Source organism: Falco peregrinus, chromosome 4, assembly GCF_023634155.1.
Source record: "Falco peregrinus isolate bFalPer1 chromosome 4, bFalPer1.pri, whole genome shotgun sequence".
Classification (NCBI taxonomy): domain Eukaryota; kingdom Metazoa; phylum Chordata; class Aves; order Falconiformes; family Falconidae; genus Falco; species Falco peregrinus.
In genome coordinates, this window is record NC_073724.1 from 72,968,068 (window position 1) to 72,987,039 (window position 18,972).

Here is an 18,972-nt window from a genome sequence, read left to right on the forward strand (position 1 = left end):
ATGTTTCATGTCTCCTCTACACCTATAAATGCCACATAAAAGTCACTGATGAAAAATAGTGTTTTATTCACTCACTTTCATAAGTGAGCTTTAATGGGTGCTAGACATGAAAATCCATGCATGCTGAAAAGTGAATGTAATCCATGGAGTCACATTCAGCAAATGCAGTCCACCTGGCCACAACCTTTCGAATGCTGTGGATTTAAAGAAAAGAATGACATCCCTGAAAAAACAGTTATCTGTCCTGGTCTTTCTGCCATATGAATAATAATTTTTGGTGAATTGTTCTCCACCAAAAGAGAAAGATCTGGGAACTTTAAAAAAAAAAAAAATGGCAAGCAAAAACCTTCCACTTACTTCTGGCTAACCTCTGTTTTTGTCATGAGACCAAAGCTCATTTTGTGCCTTTGCTTTTTAACAACACATTGAAGAAATGTTACTTTGATGTAACACCAAGACACTATCTTCCGATTAGTAGAAAGTAGGGTAGAAAGCTGGATTGTATCAGGATAACAATGGATGAAAAGCAGAGGGAAAAGAATTCCACAAGTTTTCCCACAACATTATGTAAATGTATGTGGAAGAAGTGTTTACTTCTTCAAGGATATCTTGTCAAAGGAGCCATAAATCAGAATATGGAGAGATAAACCTGACAAAGAACCAATCTGTTTAGCCACACCAATTGGTAAGGAAGTGTGGAATGTAAAAATGTTTATGTTTTCAGCTGGGAGGATAAAGAAAAGGAAGAAGACAACTTTCCCTTTCTTAACCTGACAAGTTAGCATTAACAAAGTAACCAGAAACAAACCTGATCAGTCACACTAATTGATGGCCTTTCAAGAAACTGTAGGCAAACCAGGAATTTGCAACTGATAGGGATGCAAACCTGAAGGTCCAGGATGTTGGAAGGGGTTGGTAGCAGTGTGCCAATGTGGCACAATGCAGGGGAAGGGTGAGCAGAGCAGAGCAAAGGAGGAATAGACAGAAAAGGGTAGGAAAAGATGCTTGTCTGGCTGAGCCCTGTGTTTGATCACTGCGGTCTGTCCTGTATTCTTACATGTCCTTATTAAATCTTTTCTTGACAATGCCTCTGCATAATCTAAGTCTGTGTCCTCTGTGTGTGTGTGCTGCAAGGACACAGTTCCAACTCATGGAGAGATACCTCTGTGTGTGTGAGTGAAAACTGGTGCCAGCCACTGGAAATAGAAAACTGGTGAGAGCCCCTGGCCTGAGATGTCAGCTACTGGAGTGAGTGAGGGTCCTAACACCAGCCACTGGAGCGAGTAACCCCTAGCCACTGGGGCAGGAATTTTTGTGTACCCCAAACCAGCTATTAGGGGTACCCAGGTGAGTTAGGTCCTTAGTGGCAGCAGCTGGAGTGGGACCACAGGTGCCACTATGTGCCTGGTGCTGGCTGGTGGGGGTGAGTGTCTGTGCGTTTCCCAAACCAGGTGTGTGTGGGGTGTCCTTGTGTATTCACTGGCAAACTCCAAGCTGGGCCAGCCAGTGAGTAGGGGGCCTGGGTCTGGAAAGTATTATCATGCAGGCAGAGGATTTGTGCTGGGTTTTGTGGGGACCTGCAATTGTGGAGTGCCTGTGGAATGAGCATGTGAATGCTCTGTGTTTGCAGTGAGCACCCAGCTGGACCAGCCAAGTGAGTCTGGGACCTGTGGGATGGGTAAGGGGGCCTGGGTCTGGGCAGAGGGGCCATGATGATGCTTGGGGGATCCCCAAATGTGTGGGTGCTTGTGAACCTGGAGAGTGCCTTGTGTGTGCTGTATTAGTGACCTTCTGCCTCTGCCAGCCCGAGAGGAGAAGGGGACGTGGCTGTCTGGGCTTGTGCCTGGTGTGAGTCCTGTACATGGCTGCTGCCTTTTGAAGGTTGTGCTTAGTGTGTAGCAGGCTGTGTGACAGCTGTGTCACTGACCTCTGTGTGTGTGCATGTGTCTGTGACACGGATATGTGCTCAGCTTTGCTGCTGGTTGAACTTGCAAATGGGAAAGTGTCAGCCATGTTCCTCAGCCTGGGCAGAGACTTGGGCCCCTGGGCACTGGGCTGGGCTCCAGCAGATGGGCAGGGGAGGTCTCAGCCTGGAAAGGATGGAGGAGGTAACCCCACTCCTAACATACCTTAACATCTCTCTAGGAATGAAGGAAGCAGTTTCTCTTGTTTTGGGAAAGCATTTCACTATACTTCTTTATTATCCAGTTCTGCTGATGACACTGAAAAAAAACTTACACCCTGATATGTCTTTTTCCCTTCCAGCTCCAAAGCATAGAGGGATGTTGAGGGACATGAATATGTTAGGTACCCTTTAGACTTGAGTTGCAGATGGGTGTCAACAAAGGTCTTTTTCCCTCTTACCTCTTTATGCAACTTACGGCTTAAAGACACAATCTAACTGGTAGTTCAGCTGAGTCTACCAGGCAGGGACAGTTCAGAACTGCCAGCTGATGCTTGCAAACACCAGAAAAGAAAGAACATCTCTGAATCAAACATCACACAGAGTCAGTTGTGTGGCTTTTGCTACCTCACTCTTAAGGTTTCTGTCTCTCCCTTTCACCCAGCCTTTTATTGCTTGATGCCAAAACGGCACAGAGTAACTGCTCAGAGACCAATTTTGTTTTTAAGCAGCGAAGACATTTATTTCATTGGGAAGACAGCCGATTCACACCGGACAAACTAGCTCCAAAGTTTTCAGTGAAAAGTTAGGTATTTTATACAGTTTTCGTGAGAGGTTACAACATCTTTACATATATATTCATTTGATTTTGACACTCAATCATTCTGTTCATAATAGGTGGGATCTAGGTGGAATAAACCTTTCAGTTTTCTTTGTTCAATGATTTCCTGACTTGATGGTCTCCTTATCTCCTTCAGGTGCCCACCTTATCTTTTCTAATTATTCAGAGTACATTCCTTTCTCAACACAAATAGAGCATCACCCAGAACACTGTAACAAACTCATCCTGACTAATTTTTTTTTTAAGACCTTGTTCTGTTTCATACTGACTGTTCAAGTAAGTTGTAAATTCTCTCAAATATTTTTTTTATATGTAGCCATTCAAAAATATTTCAGAAAGCTTCCAGAAACATAACATAGCCACTTATTAATTATTAATCAGTATTTTTTTGTGTAGCCAACACATTGGACATTGTCTTGATCTCCTGGTAGTAGTAACATGATATTTGCTGGACTTACTTGTTCATGAAGAACTTCAGCACCTTTGAAACACAGGTCTGATATTTTTCAAGCCACTTTGGAATTGGATTACTTATCTAAAGGTCTTTAGTCAATCTTCTGCCATGCTGGGAAGAATTCTACTCTAATGCTGACCACACACATAGTTTCCAAATTTATAAAAGATTTCCCAGATTTAACACTGACACAAAGTAAATGCTTCACACTTCAGAATATTGTCTGGCCAACATATTTATTTTCTGCAGCATTAGGAATCAGATGTATTGTTTGTAGCTAACAGAAAAAAATGAATCTATACGTCAGTGCTGACTTCTATCTTTCACCAGATTATTTTCAGATTTAATGTTAGCTATTTCTAAAACTGTGATGTGGCTTACAGATCTAATTTAGGTTTTGGAGTGTTGTTGATTTATTCCTGTGACATATGAATGAAAAAATGTCTGACACGCACCTCACCCCCAACCCCCACAGCCCCCCCCAAAAAAAAGAAAAAAAGAAAAAAAGAAAAAAAATGTTTAGAGAGTTGTGAAAAAACATGCAAAAGGAGCAAGTCTTGTGTTCTGTGGCAGTGGTTAAAAGGAAAATACTATTTAATGCCTGTCAGGGTGTCTATATGGCTGCAGCTGTGAAACTTTGTTACTAGTTAGAAAGTGAATGTGATAACATAATAAAAAAAAGCTGCTACATCCAATCCGGTACTGAATATAGTGTGCTTTCAGGAAAAAATGAAGCACAAGAAAGCAGTAGGTCTACAAAAACTTAACAACACATACAAAGAATGTACATATATATTTATCTAGACATATTGCATACAGGCATTACTCTAATTCCATCTAAAATTATAGCAGTCCAACAGGACTGAGAAGCTGACTAATCAAAATGGAGAAAACCCCATAAGCAAGAGGTTTCTGTTTCACTTAATTTTGATTTCCTTTGGAATCTCATAATTATTACTATTTGGATCAGACCTGGACTGCGTGCAAGAAAGGCATTAGTTTTCAGGGGGTTTAATGCATTCTTAACATTATCTTTTTATAAAAGGATTTGCTCAGTTTAAAATAAAACTTTATTTCTTGCAGTTTTCACTGAAAGAAAACGGTAGTCCTGTTAAAAAAAAGCACTGCATCACTGTATATAAATGACCTGTCAGGTTATAAAAACAACCGAAGTTTTAAGTATGCTTTTAACTGCTACATAATGATTGCTTTCTAAGTTTGCTGAAGAGAAATTAAGTACCACCAGCTGCCTTCTCAGAGTAATATATTAAATGAAATGTTTTCAGGTGATAAAAGGGATTAATTTGTCCTGTAACCACCTTACCACTGGGATTATGAATAAACTACGGTTAGGAATTATTGTTGGTAAACATTACAATCACCGATTCTGCAAGCTCCACTATCTAATAAATTGAATAATCTACCCCACTGCTAAAATACCAGCACCAGTCACCAAGCTGGATGCCTTTCAAAACCAGGTCTAATCAGACTGCCTGAGGGAAAGCTGGTCAAAGGTGAGTTTATTGAATCTATAAATAACAAACTGTGTGGTTCACTGAATGTGTAATACAAATCTGTATATAAGGTGATATACTAAATGCAATAAAGCACCTTAATAAAACATTAAGGTTGTAGAGTTATGCACTTAGAAGTCAAAAAAGACTTCTGTGTCAGTTACAATAATGTCATAGTAATGTCATCTAACGTGTTTTCTCCACTGCATATATAAATATATATATGTAAGTATATAAAATACACAGCATTTTGTGAAATATGTGTACCATTTAATATATGAGAATTCAGGTCATTATAATAATGATTTAATATACCCTGAGGGTTCATTGTAACCCTGTTTCAACCATCCAACATGTTCAACTATGTAAGATTTTTTTTCTCTCTTATACAATCTATTTAGAGCAGTCTATAACTTGTAGTGAAGCTGCTTTTTTTCTGTTGTTTCCTATGAAGTGAGTGGATTGGAAGGAAAATGAGACTGGATGGTGAGATGCTAGGCATGACTTTCTTATACTTGCCAGACAGAATAGCTATGGAGAAACTGGAAGGATAAGCTGTTTTAGAAAGGGGACTGAACTAACTTGCAATGAAATCTGAAATGTAACATACATTATTACTGCCTTAAAAGATTACGATTTTGAATGTGGGAAAAGAAGACAAAATAATAATTAAAGAAACCCAACACAACAAACCCCCTCCCCCCAACACCAAAATACAACACAAACAAACAAATAAACAAAACAATAACCAAACAAAAAATATCGGGAAATCTAAGACATATTTTTCCACCTTAATTTTTTTTATTCATCTTCTTCAATGCATCATAAATAAGAGTTTCTTATAGAAATAGAGTTTTACTTGCCTTCTCAAATGTTTATTCCCACTGCTTCCCTTGTTCTGGCACTGGTATTCTCAGGGCTCTGCTGGGACCTATATCAGGTAAATAATTTGGCTGAAAATTAACCTTGTCCCCCACTCCTCTAAAGGATCAGTTTTTAGCAGCAATATATATTTACATTGAACTGTGACTGTGGAACCCAGAGGCTCATAGCTGAATGCTCACAATCACAGTTTAGATAACACATTTGCAATGAACAAGTTCCTCTTTTTGCACTACACCATTAAACTCAAATTAAGAAAATCATCCTCACTTTATCAAGTAAATGTAGTGTGTGGGAGAAACAACACTGGATTATAGAAAGAGAAACTATTAGGCATTACAGCTGACTGCATAAATACATTACATAAAATAATGCACTGTTTTTCCATTACCACCAACACACAAACTCCCTGCAACTTAGTCTTTACTTACAGCTTTTGCTCTTTGTTGACCTTGGCACATATATTATGCTACTGTTTTCATACTCTTTTTTCAACTCCCTTGTCTGCAGTAGAAAATACAAAAGGAAAAAAAATATCCTATTTTATAGTAGAAGGTGTTCTATACACAAAGTGTAGGCAGAGCTAAACAGTGAAAAGTCAACCATGCAATTATAATAATTCTTAGCAACAGCTGCCTTTTGTACACGCAGAGATCCGGAACAAATAAGGCCTTTCCACAGTTGCTTCTTAATACAGCAGGGGAAAACATGCAGCACCCCAATGAACTCACAGACCAGAGATCAGTTTCAGAAGTACCGGTCATCAGAATCAAACCCACTGAGGAGGAGAGCGAGAATACGACTGCAAAGCACCTCTCTAGAATTTCTTCCCCCTTGGATATGAAGCATAGCATCAACAAAGTATAGTGACCTGCGCTAAGGGTTTTGAGCTCCTAATCCTGGATCACTCCATTGTAGCTCTGTTCTGCAAACTCTGAATCCTCTGTTACAGGGATTTTTACATGCAACACTTTGTGGCTCTGTCTATGTTAAAGAATGAAAAAAATAATAACGTGGCATGTGAGTTTACTCTCAGAAACTGAAGTCAGCCCTCATGGAATGATTGTTGTTCATACAATTCAGTTCTTTCAATCTCAAAAGCAGGCTGGTTGCATCCAAACCTCCAGTTTCAAATGGTCACTGACCCAGCACCAAGGGAGTACTAGCCAGCCTAGACAAAATACATGACAGGGACTGGTCTAAGATTTTATTAATAAAAGATCAAGTTCCAGACCTGGAAATGTCCTCTAGCAATATTTACTTTTCTGGTATAGGTATAGCACATAATTTTGTCTGTCTGTTTGCAGAAACCTGGCAGAGCTGAGGTTCTTTGGAATGCCAGGAACCCAAGACACAGTCTGCAGTAGGAACTAAGCCCTTAGTTAACAACAGAAAGTTTGGAAGCCTTTTAACATCCCTAGATCCAGGTGATTCAGAATTTTCAGGCTCCAAGACATTGATTTGCTATAGATCTACAGTAAATCTGAAAGTGTTTTGACTTAAAACAATCATCAGGGTTTGCATCATATCTATCATAACTGCAGTCAAAATTACATAACAGTTCCAGTATAACTTACAGATATGATGTAAAGCTAACCCAGGCTTTGACAATACTTAATGTACTGGCTGCTGGAAGATGTGAGACTGTACAGAAGGGAAAACTATTTCATACTCTCTCTCCATATTTGTATTTCCTATATTTCATTTCCATCTTCCCATTTAGCCATTGTTCAGAAATAGAATAATAGGATACATTGACTTCTGGTTTTATCCTCTTTAGCTTGGGCTTTGTACCGCCACTTAAGAAATTAGGCATGTCAAGACCTCTTTTTTCTTTATTTTACAGCCTAATTTTAGATATGCTCTAACAAAGGAATGCAATAAGTGATAATGAACAGATGAACTGATGAAAGACAAGGGATACAGAGCAAACACAGCTGCTCAATAAAAAATATGCACGTCTGGATATCTCCATTTTATCTTAAAAGCAAAATACTAAAAATTGTCATTAGAAACAAACAACAACAAAAATCAAAACAATTTCTCAGCATGTCATTCTTATTCAGCACATTGTAGGAAACAAAATGTACAGATTTTTTAATGGGAAATTTCAATGCTCTTTCTGAGCTTATTCAGCATTTCAGATCGTCAGGTGGTGATGAATGATTATTAGAGTTCCTTTCAAATTCTTTTCATTTAAAGAAAATAAATCTAAAACCCCCATTTGAACTAATATCCAAATACATAAGTAAGGCTGCATCTCAACTAGTAGTTCAAACTAAGTTACAGAAAATAGAAGGACTAGAAAGTATGCCATGGAATTAAAGGACACATGGCAAACTAGCAAATTTGAAAATCAGCAGTCTGTGCAATAATTTGACATCTTTCTTTTGTCTTCTTTCCCAAATGAAACAACACATTATTTGTATTTCCTCTCTTTACTCTTAATTCTTTTCTTTCAAAATGAACAGAGGTCCCTCCAAGTTTTTTAAAACCTTTCTCCAGGTCCTTCCTTTCACTGAGGAAAGGATGATGACTGAAACTGGCAGCAAAATCTATAGTTAAGACTGCCTAACACTTTCCATTGTAGAATCCTATTTTCAGGTGCTTACAAGTGTGCCACGTTTTCTGGGCTTAGGCTGATTTTTTTTATTCCAGATCTTTATTTCTCAAACTCAACTATGTCCAAGAAAAAGGTTTAGGTAAACTACATTGCTTTTCCCATGTTAAAAACCCTGTATAATCACTTTGTTGAGAAGATTTGTCTTACAGATAGAAAAATTAGAAATGAGGTCACTTTCAGGATAAAGAACAATGTTTTCTGTCCCTATAAAAACATCTGTCTGTGTCTGGCATATATTTTCATGAAGTGGTGGTTGGTTTTTTTTTCCCGTTAGTAGGCTCTGGCATTAATAGCAAGGTTACTGCCCTTATGAGTAAGCTCTTGAAAGCTAGAGCTGCAGTGGTAGGTGGAAAAGGAAGAAATAACAGGATAGAAAACAATATGTGGTGGTCCAATGGTGGTAATGATATAGTTAACAAATACAGGAAATTCTAGCAGGAGAACAAATCATGACAGTAAGTGATCTTAATATACACGTAGAGGGACACAGGATTCCCCAAAATCTAAAATACAAAGCACAAATCATTATCTAGAATTCCTAATCTGCAGAAAGTAATATTTTAGTAGGGTATGTTTTCTGCTTTGCAGAGTATATTAAATAATAATAAAAAAGATAATTAGTCATACCATTTAATACCTTCAATGAAGCAACAGAAGCTGCAATCTGAACACTCAGTGGTAAGCATTTAAACATAGGTCTGAGGAACAGTGGTTTATCTTTTCTAGTTGTTTAAGATTAGTACCTCTAATAAAACTGTTTTTCTAGGCTATCTTCATCTTCAAAGGGAAGGAATAGGAATGTCCAGAAGATAGCTCACACAAAGTGTTGTAGGCTTCTATGTTAGGACAAGATGCATTACACTTTGGAAATGTATCTTGTGTGGAGTGTGGGGGATATGGAAATATACATTACAGTTCAGAGGTACAGTCATAGCTTTGGAGATGGCTACCTCACCTATTTGCTGACATCTAAGTGTGGCAATCTGCACTTGAGTTAGTTATCTTAGCATTCATGCTTTATAGAGGAAAACAAACATAAAAATGAAGATGTTTATCTGATCTGTTTTAATTGTATTTGATGAGTAGACCCATGTTTTCTATAAAACTCCATTTTTCCTTTCAAAAGTTGTTAAACCCTTCAGCCCGGTAGAGGCCTGCTGCTACAGGTCCATGCCTCCACATCTAACAGGTAGCAAGTCTAAGCATATGTTTCCAACAGGCACATATGTAAGCACATGTATATGTATGTAAATATATACAAAGCTGCCTATGAAGATCACAGAAACATTCAGCATTTAAGGAAACACAGGCAACACTGACAAATTGATCCTGTTCCCTACTAATCGGGAAGAATGTCCATTACTGAGAAATATATGCATCTGTAAATACATAAATATGGACCCTACAATAGCTGACCTTGAACAATAAGTCTGTCCAGTAACTAGCCCTGGATCCTTTCATGTCTAGCTGCCTAACACTTAGACATAACACATGCAAATAAGTTTCTTAGTCAATCCTCAGATCCTACAGTGCCTCTAGAAGTTGATCTGGACATCCAGATCCCTCCAATAGCTAAGTTCTCCATCTGTCTCACTCAGAGATACACAAATGTAAGGCCATCAACTTGTTTACATGGAACTGGATGCTTTTATTCCCTTGGCCCTCTATTCCCATGGCTGTTCTTCCCACAGCCACCTTGATCCCTCCTTTTACCTGCCCTAAAGATACCGTAATAAGTCTTGTGCAACCTAAAGATGATATTCCCCTACATCCCATGAGTTCCATACTCTGGGCAGTAACCCTCCTTAGCCTGAAAGGTGATCCAGAGAGGTGTTCCCGTTGACTTATCTCAATGGGTTTCATACACAGACTGAGGGTGATGGCTTTCTTGTGACAGCCATGAGAATAGCTGGGATGGGGTGCACACTTTTCTGATTAGATTTTTCTGATTCCCCTGCCCATAACTGCACTTCTGTGTTCCTTTATTTGTGCAGAGGCAAGTCTTCTACCATATAGCTTAATGATCTCTGGCACACACATACAGATTTCTGAATTAATAGATCTGTGTAGATGCTCACATTGTTTACATGGTGGATGTCTACTTTTGATAAGCTGAGTACCATCCATAGCACAGGAAGCTAGGTGAGGTTTTCCTGCCTCTTGTTTCTGGAACTTCACCCTGTAACTCTCACGTAACTGGCTTTCAGGTGACAAAATTCCTTATAGAATTCCTGCCCATGCAAATTTATTTTGAAATACTCAGCAGAACATAGTCTAGTATTGACACCTACAATATGTCCAACTGCACAAGGCATTGTATGAACAGTAAAAGCTGCTATTGCACATTTCAACAAATTCCTTTGAAAATGTATCATACTATACATTTTATGCAACTGGCTCCAACGACTTTTCACTGTATTTTTCTGCACCAACATGTTCCAAGAGTTCCCTAAACCATATTAAATGAAGAAGTTATATTGTAAATTTTCACCATGTAATTAAAAATGAATGCAACTTCCTTCTATGTATCAGTAAGTGTATTGACTTCTCTGACACTATTTAGAGAATGAATGATTACTGGAATGAGTTTCATCTGCATTGACCATACATAAATATCAGTAGTTGTACTAAGCAGGCAGTTCAGCCATGATTTCTTCTTTGCTGCACTGTTTTCTTCAAAACCTCATTGGAATCCAAGAAATTTGGACACCGAAATAACCCATCAGTTATTGCCTTTACTTCAGTTCTGTAAATTTTATAATATCTCCTGTGACTGAATCTATTTGTATGCATTTCTTATTATTTCTGAAAATGAATTTAGATTTAAAACAAAAATTCTGACAGATCTTATCTCCAGTATCTTCATAAGAATTCTTGATAAAATCAGGTCAAGTAGTTTAGACACACCTATATTCAGTGAATCTTTTTTCTTATTTTTCACATTTTTCCTTTATCATGTATGGAAAATGCTAGAAAGGGATTGTATGCTTATCAAGTGCCTTCTGTGAGATCATGCATGATGAGCTTAGATCACGCACCTCTGGGACAATAATTTGAATACCTGATGTTATGCTGCATGTAGCTACAACATCCAAACTGAAATATTCACAACTTTCTTGTTTATAAAGCTGTTGCGCTTGTCACACTACTCTCTGTGATATGAAAAGAAAAATAAAAAGGATAGATTGCACAAGACTTGAAACACTGCAGTAAAACCTCCAGGCAGAGAAAATGTTATCAGGACATCAAGAAGCAAAGTGATAGCCTATTCAAAGTGGAGAGTGATCAATACTGAAACAAAGAAATAAAAGGGAAGCTGTATACTGATGATCCTTCCTGTAAGGAATGTAAGAAAAAACCTCCAGAATTACTTAACGTATAATTTGCTACATCATGAATCTGACTGTTTCTACAATATGTAATATAAAATGGCTTACAAAAGGACTATTCAAAAGAACATAGTAATAAGTTATGCCATCTAGGAATTAATGTATTGTATTTATTTTTTTTACTGCAATGATAAGAATGAAAGAAAGGAGAGACAAGCAAGAATATATATAAGAAAATATGCTTGTAAGGTGGTCAGAACACTGATCATGGGATTTTCAGTTCCTGGGAAAAATGGATAACAGATGTGCTATCACTAGACATGGGTGTATATTCCAAACATTACTAAAACATTATTTTCTTTCTTTTTCTTTAAGCAACTACAGGAACAAGTTTTCCTGAATTTCTTTTCAGTAAATGAACAGCCTCTATGTATAAAATGGCATCATTCAGTGATGAAAATGTCATCAATCTGAAAGCTGGATATGGGAGTTACGCAGTATATAGGCTAGGCTTTAAATTAGATTATGCTAAAGCAATAAGTTATTAGGTAAATGAAACATGTTGAAAATGTTATACTTCTCAGCCTGACAAACTTCCTATTCAGAAATACAGCAACAACTTCTTTGCACATGTTTTGGGAAAAAAGGCAAATAAAAACCAGCCCCCAGAATGTTTCTAGAACTTCAGTGCTATGAATCTTTCAGCACAGAGGAGAGACTTGTAACTGCCACAACAAAGGGTCACAGTTCAAGAAGCTTTGCTTTGAGTTTCTGGCTTGGAGTTCAGCTATTTGTAGCTCAAATCAGTTGTGTAATCATAGGCCTTTAATGCCTTTTCACACATTCCAGAATAACCCACTTGGACTTCTGCTGCTGATTATCTCCGAAGTTCTATGTGGTTATGAAGGGAAAATGAAGCTGTCACTGTCTTTTCTGCAAGACAGAAGTAGGATTTCACATTGACAGAGAAACAAAGAAAATCCAACTTGTATGACCTTGTAATATGTTTGCTGTCACTGTTCTGATAGCACATCTTAGAAAAAGCAAGATAACCTTCTGTAATTTATGTATATTATTCATACAGGAAAGCAGGGGTATTACCTGCCATTTAAAAGTTCTTCAATATGCATGGAGAAAAAGCAGCACATAACAGGTAGGTACTCTTAATACTGTTCATAGAGAGAACACACTCTGTGCTTACCAGTGTGTGTAGATGGTGTTCCACAATAATATTTCAGAGTTTTTTTACTGTAGTCATGTCTTCACTTCAAAGAGGAGTCATAAAAGAATGTATTCACGAAAAAGTGTATCATGTTAATTAATAAAATGAAACATAGAACCACTGTTAAAAAACCCACAAACCTATAAAACCTCTTGCATACATGGTAAGGGCATTCTATATAGTATTTTACATACTTAAGTAAATAAATATTTACATATTTATGTACATGCATGGTGCTAGATAAGTTATAAGCTATGAGAAAAAGCAATAGCACTGCTACTAGTTTTCCCACTGCAATAGGAAGAAGGACTGGAAACCCTGAATAGTTCCCTCTGTTATACCTAACCCCAGCTGCAATATTTCTTCTTTTCCCTGGCAGAATGTTGGAACAAAGCAGAGCACTGGGAAATCAGTGTGAAATCAATAGATACTAGGAAAGGAATTAATCTGTACTAGGATAGTGTTTCTCATACCAGAAGGATTCCCTTTGGGGAGATTTTCATGTTTCTGTGCAATAGTCTCCAGTAACAAACCACGGAGGACGTTCCAAGCTCCTATTCTTGAAAAAAGATCAAGGTTTTGCTGCAGAAAAAGAGAAAGCAAGCAAGACAGTGCTAGTGAAAAAGAGAATGACATCTTCCCACTCTCACAGTGTCTTGAATCCTTCTAATTCATTGTCTAATAGCTTTTATAGTATTTTGAAACTAGATGGTATTAGGACATCAAAGATTGGTCAATATATGAAAGACTTAAAAGATGTTGCCTATTGCAATAAGTATCTCACATACACTAAAAGAATTTCTGGTGTTGGGCAAAATAGCTGGTCATTGATAAAGTCTGATAGAAAAGTTAAATACAGAGTCATTTTTCAGTGTTTAGCTATACAGTTCAAATTATGACAGTTTATGTATTTGATTTACAGTTCAAATTATGACAGTTTATGTATTTGATTTACAATTGTTACAGAAACATGAATAATGCATCCACGGTGAATGAAATGGAACATGAGAGAGATTTACTCTGTTTCTCTAGATTTATTTATGTATTGTTAAATCAAAAAAAAAGAGATGATACCATTGAATAATCTATACCACTTAGATTTGAAATATAGGTGCTATATCTGTAAAGAAAACAATAGTTTTGTAGGAATTTAGGCACTGGTCAATGTGGTTGAATCTTGCACTCAACAAAAGCCAGCAATCAGCAGATTTTCTTTGTCCTAGTCTCTGCTTCAAACCAGAATTAAATTAGAAACCTAAACTTCAGAGTCTGATGTCAAATAGATGTAATAATATGCCCATTGACTCTTCTAAAAGTAGGAATTATTCTTGTTGGAATTCTGCCAGTGCAAAAATTAATTAGTTTTTAGACCAAAAGTAAGAAAGTTTGAGTCTAATAACTGAAGACTAAAGCTCATAACTGGAACTGTGAGATTGAACCTTACGTCTGTAGCTTAAATTGAGAAGAGAAAAAACGTAATTGTTTTCTTAATCTGAAAGATAAAGAAATTCAATCTAATATGGAAAACGGTTGTAATTTCTCTGTGACACACAAGTATGTCTTCATATTTTCAGGTTCAGGTTGTGGTGTTTTTTAATCAAAAACTTGGGATTGAACAAATTTTTCCATGCAGCTTTAATATTAACTGATCTATTTTCCTTCTAAGGAGAACATACAGACTAGATAATTTTTTAAAAAACCCAAACAAACAATAGTACAACAAATGAGTATATGAGTTTGGGGAAATAGGATTTGACGTCTGCATGTGTTCTGCAGGAATACAATAGTGTGCCATAACCCACTGAGATTGTCACTGATGATTTAACTACTACTTCAGTATTAGTTTACTACAGGCGTATTGTAGTACAAAGTTCAAATAATTCAGAGAAGTCTTGCCTACTGTATTTCATAGACCACCATGCAACATGGTCACAATCGTCCCTTTAGTTCTTACAATGTAAAGCCTGTTGAAGCAGCAATTGATCAGTAAACAACTGACCAGATGGGAAAACTATCTGCAGAAATGGACATACATTGACAAAGAAAATAGTATCTGATCAAATGATCAGGATTTGAGTATGATCAGACATGTCATGACTATATACTGGGCTGCAGAATCAGCCACTAGAGCTGAATTTTCAAGAGAAATGCCCTGGAGTTCCTGGGGTATGCTTGACAACTTTGTTCTAGTGAACAACTGAAGAACAGAAAGCAACAGTAAGACATTGGTTTGTCTTTAGTCAGCTGTAGTGAATAGGGTCATAAGCCTGAGTGAGATCTGAAGTTACAACAGTGGATTTTAAAGATTGAAGCAGAAAAGCACAGCGGGTCAGATGGAAAAAAAATAATCTAGTGTTCTGCCTCTGACGGTTGTCATTAAAGAGATGTTTCATAGTGAATTTCAATAAATTCAACAAGAGACAAAAGATATAAAATTTCAAAGTTTTGTGATAATGGGTTTAATAAATCTTATTTTAACTTCAAATAATTAACCACTTAGGCTAGTACTCCCCAAATTTGAAAATAAATTCAATCAGGATTGCTGAATTTCACCATCTTTCATCTCTGATAATTACAACTATCAGTATTTAATTTCTTGTTTCCAAGATTTTTTCTCTGAATTGATACATTACCCGCCATCTACTAGACATGTGCAAGCCTAAGCAGTTTCTCCTGATGATGTGCTGAGTCTAATGTTTTTTTACAAAGCCTGAAACAAGGCGTTTTGTGTTTTTTTCTTTTTTAAAAATATATTTTGGAGTTTCTTTACAGCAGTTTCATATAGATGTCATTATGAATCCCAACGATCAATGATTCTCTTCTCTCCTTTGAAGGAGTCCTTGTGGGAATTTATCATCATCAATTTAGTAGTAATCCATATGATCCTTCAGAGCAATCCTGTGTTTTAAGTGTGCTTTTTCCCTTCAAATAACCCCACGTTTACAAGGACATAAAGTTTCCTTTCCATTTTATATAGCAGCATACATATCTGTATCACATAATGCAGTTAGCTGAAGTTTATATTTGAACTGGTCTCTTTCATTTAGGCTCTTGATTCTGCAAAGTTTATACTGTCCTCTGTAAAAAATTATAGGACTGAGCCATGACATTAACAGTTGAATTATTTGCAAAAGGAGAAGCAAACTTCTGGCCGTGACCACATAAGAAGTTACTATATTAAATAGGACCAGAGCCCTGAAAGCAAACGGCAGGGCACAACTTATGTCTGTATGTCTGAAATCTCCCCTGTAGTGTGTCTTCATCACCTAAGACTTGTTTAAGCATACAAGCAATTAAAAAGTCCCTACCACCACAAGGCAGTCCATGAACCAATTCTGTGACCATGATTCATTTACCAGATGCAAATCCCCAAGGTATCAAGCACAAGTACAGTGCTAATAGGTAGCTACTGTGTCCTCATCACAGAGTAATTTTGCCTGTGGGTTAAGTCTTGCTATTGTTTTACCATAACGTGTCTTTTTGATCAGGAATCTTGAAGCAGGCAGACTTTGGTTCCATATTTTGTTTTGGTTCATTGGTGTCTTTGTTTGTTTTATTTTAGGAATTCTTTTTAATACAGAATAGTATTTAGAATAAAACCTTCAGCTCTATGTGTTGTAAACCTGTTCAAAAGTTCAAAACTTCTAAGAAGCTATCATCTTTGGACACACACACACTCAAAAAATTGTAACAACAATGATTACTCTTGAAGAACTTACTGTGCAGCAAAGCTAATTATTGTATGATTTTATGCTTTTTTTCATCTATAACCTTTTTAACATGTGCTAGCTGGAATGCTTCCACTGGAAATTTTTTGGTAAAAATCTTCCATGCAAAACATATTTTTTCAGGTTATTCAGTGTCCTTGAATTGTGTTGAATTTACATCGTTACATACAAGGTTAGACTTGCTATTTAATCTTTCTGTTTAATATGTGAAACACAAGGAGATCCTGTTTTAAAAATGGAAAAGACATATTAAAATTAAAATCATATTGGTTTTGAGCATTTTTTTAACTCTTAGCAAAAGTGTTAAGACAGATCCTAATGTAGACACGTAAGTTAAGTCCTAGTTTTAAAGGGGAATCAGTGTATGATGTAGAGTATAACTTAGATAATTTTGCCTAAATTAAATAAGGCATATATGCCATATTTAAAATAATGGCATTTATTAATAAGACATATATGCCATCAAGCTGAAATTGACTCAGCAAGTTTTCTGGAACAGAGAAACAAGTTCAACAACAGACAAAAATTTGGTAGTCATCATGCTAATTTTCACAATATATAGTATTTCCTTGCTTTTTGAATGTCATTGCGTAAGAACAGTGAAGTAAAGCCACATAACAGGACTCACTGTAGCACTTTTGAATAAGATGCGCCTCTTTCCTCCTCCTAGACATCCCCCTTGCTAAAATGGACTACAGAAAGGCAAATATCCCCCTACACATCCTTTTCATAAAGAAGCTAATATTGACAGCACACTACTTCTGCAAAATGTATGAGTACTTGAGTTTGATCTAAATCTTGCAGTTGCCAATGGCCACCTACCTATTGCTCTTTGTGATTTTTGGACGGAGATCTCCAGGTTATGTACCTATGCATTACCTATGCAATGCTTTCTTCTGTCCTCTCCTCCCTGTGCATGTGTTAGTGAATAAGACATACCAGATGAAATTGATCTAGCCAAATGTTTATGTGTATACTTAGTTCATTGTACAACATCTAAAATTATAATAAATAAAGCATAATAAAAGTACTTGTTTCTCTCAATTATAGAAGGATTTTAGAATGACTAGCTCAAATATAGACTTTTAAAAAAAGCACAAACCAACCAACAACACCCCCCCCCCCCCAACAAAACAACAGAACAACATCAAAACATTCTGACCTGCCCTTCATTTAACCAGTGGTACGTTTTCAATAGTATTCTGTAGTTCTTTTGGAAGTATTTTTTACTTATAACAAAACCAAGTAAACACAAGCAGTGATTCATGACATATTTATTTGAAAGCTTACTTCTGGCTAGGACATAACAGGTACATGGTGAATGCATCAAGGAGAAACCCATCTTTTCTAACTTTAGACAACTACAATTTATATCTAGACTAAGGAATATGAGAGGAAGTGAAAACAAGAGGGAATCCATCTGTTTTTTTAGAGTTGCTACAGGAGAGGCTAAATTGCCTCTGAAGTTGTCTTCCATTGTCTTCAGAGGGTTTCTGTATGACTAATTAAATCTAAATGCCTAATTTCTAAGGGATTCAAGTTATGTAAATTTCTCATTTTAGAGACCACCTATGTTATGCCTTCATATCATACCTATGATCCAAAATGGACATCTCTATTGTCTTATTGCCTTATTTACAGTGTTGTAGCAATGAAGAATGGTATAATTGAAGAAAATACAGTCAAATAAGTTCAGTGTTGAAATTGCTTATGATAGACTTCAATGTACAAATTTGTATTTGAGGGCAGGATCACTACCGCTAAAGCTGTAAAATTAATGTTTTATTTTCAAATCTGGTGTTTTCCATTTGTTTTTAATGACAAAACACATGAGGAGATAAATTATAGGCAATGTAAATAGAGCTAAACCAAGTGAAACATCTACACAATCTTCTTTGAAGATCACCATTACTTTTAATATGTGCACTATTTTTCTATATTGTGGTCTACAGCTATTTAAAGATATATGAAATTTCTTGGTTTGTAGTATTGTCTCCAAATACCTAAGGAAGTACAAAAGTTCTATGCTTTCATAACATTCCCAGGTGATTAAGGTTTTGCTGAACTAATTTTCCTCCATGGTCCTCTTAAAAAGAATATTAAAAAAAGAAAAAGCTGAAAAAGCCAACAAAGTAATTTCAAAAGCCTTGAAATTTATTACTTGAAAAATAAATTGCAGTGCTACACCAAGATTTCTGTTGTGAATGCATTATATATCACTCTATTTGTACAAGATATGACAGATCAAATGACAGATGCTGCACAATGTCTAATAGTTTCCTACACAAAAGGTTGCAGTACTTATTGGCATGTGGGCAAAAGGTACTTGAAACTACTTGTAACATAAAAACTCCTGATATATTTGCTGTAATATCCTTTATATTTATATATTTTTATATGTAATATAAATATATGTATTTATATATAATATATAATTCATATATATTATTTTTGTGAATATATTTCTGTTGATTTG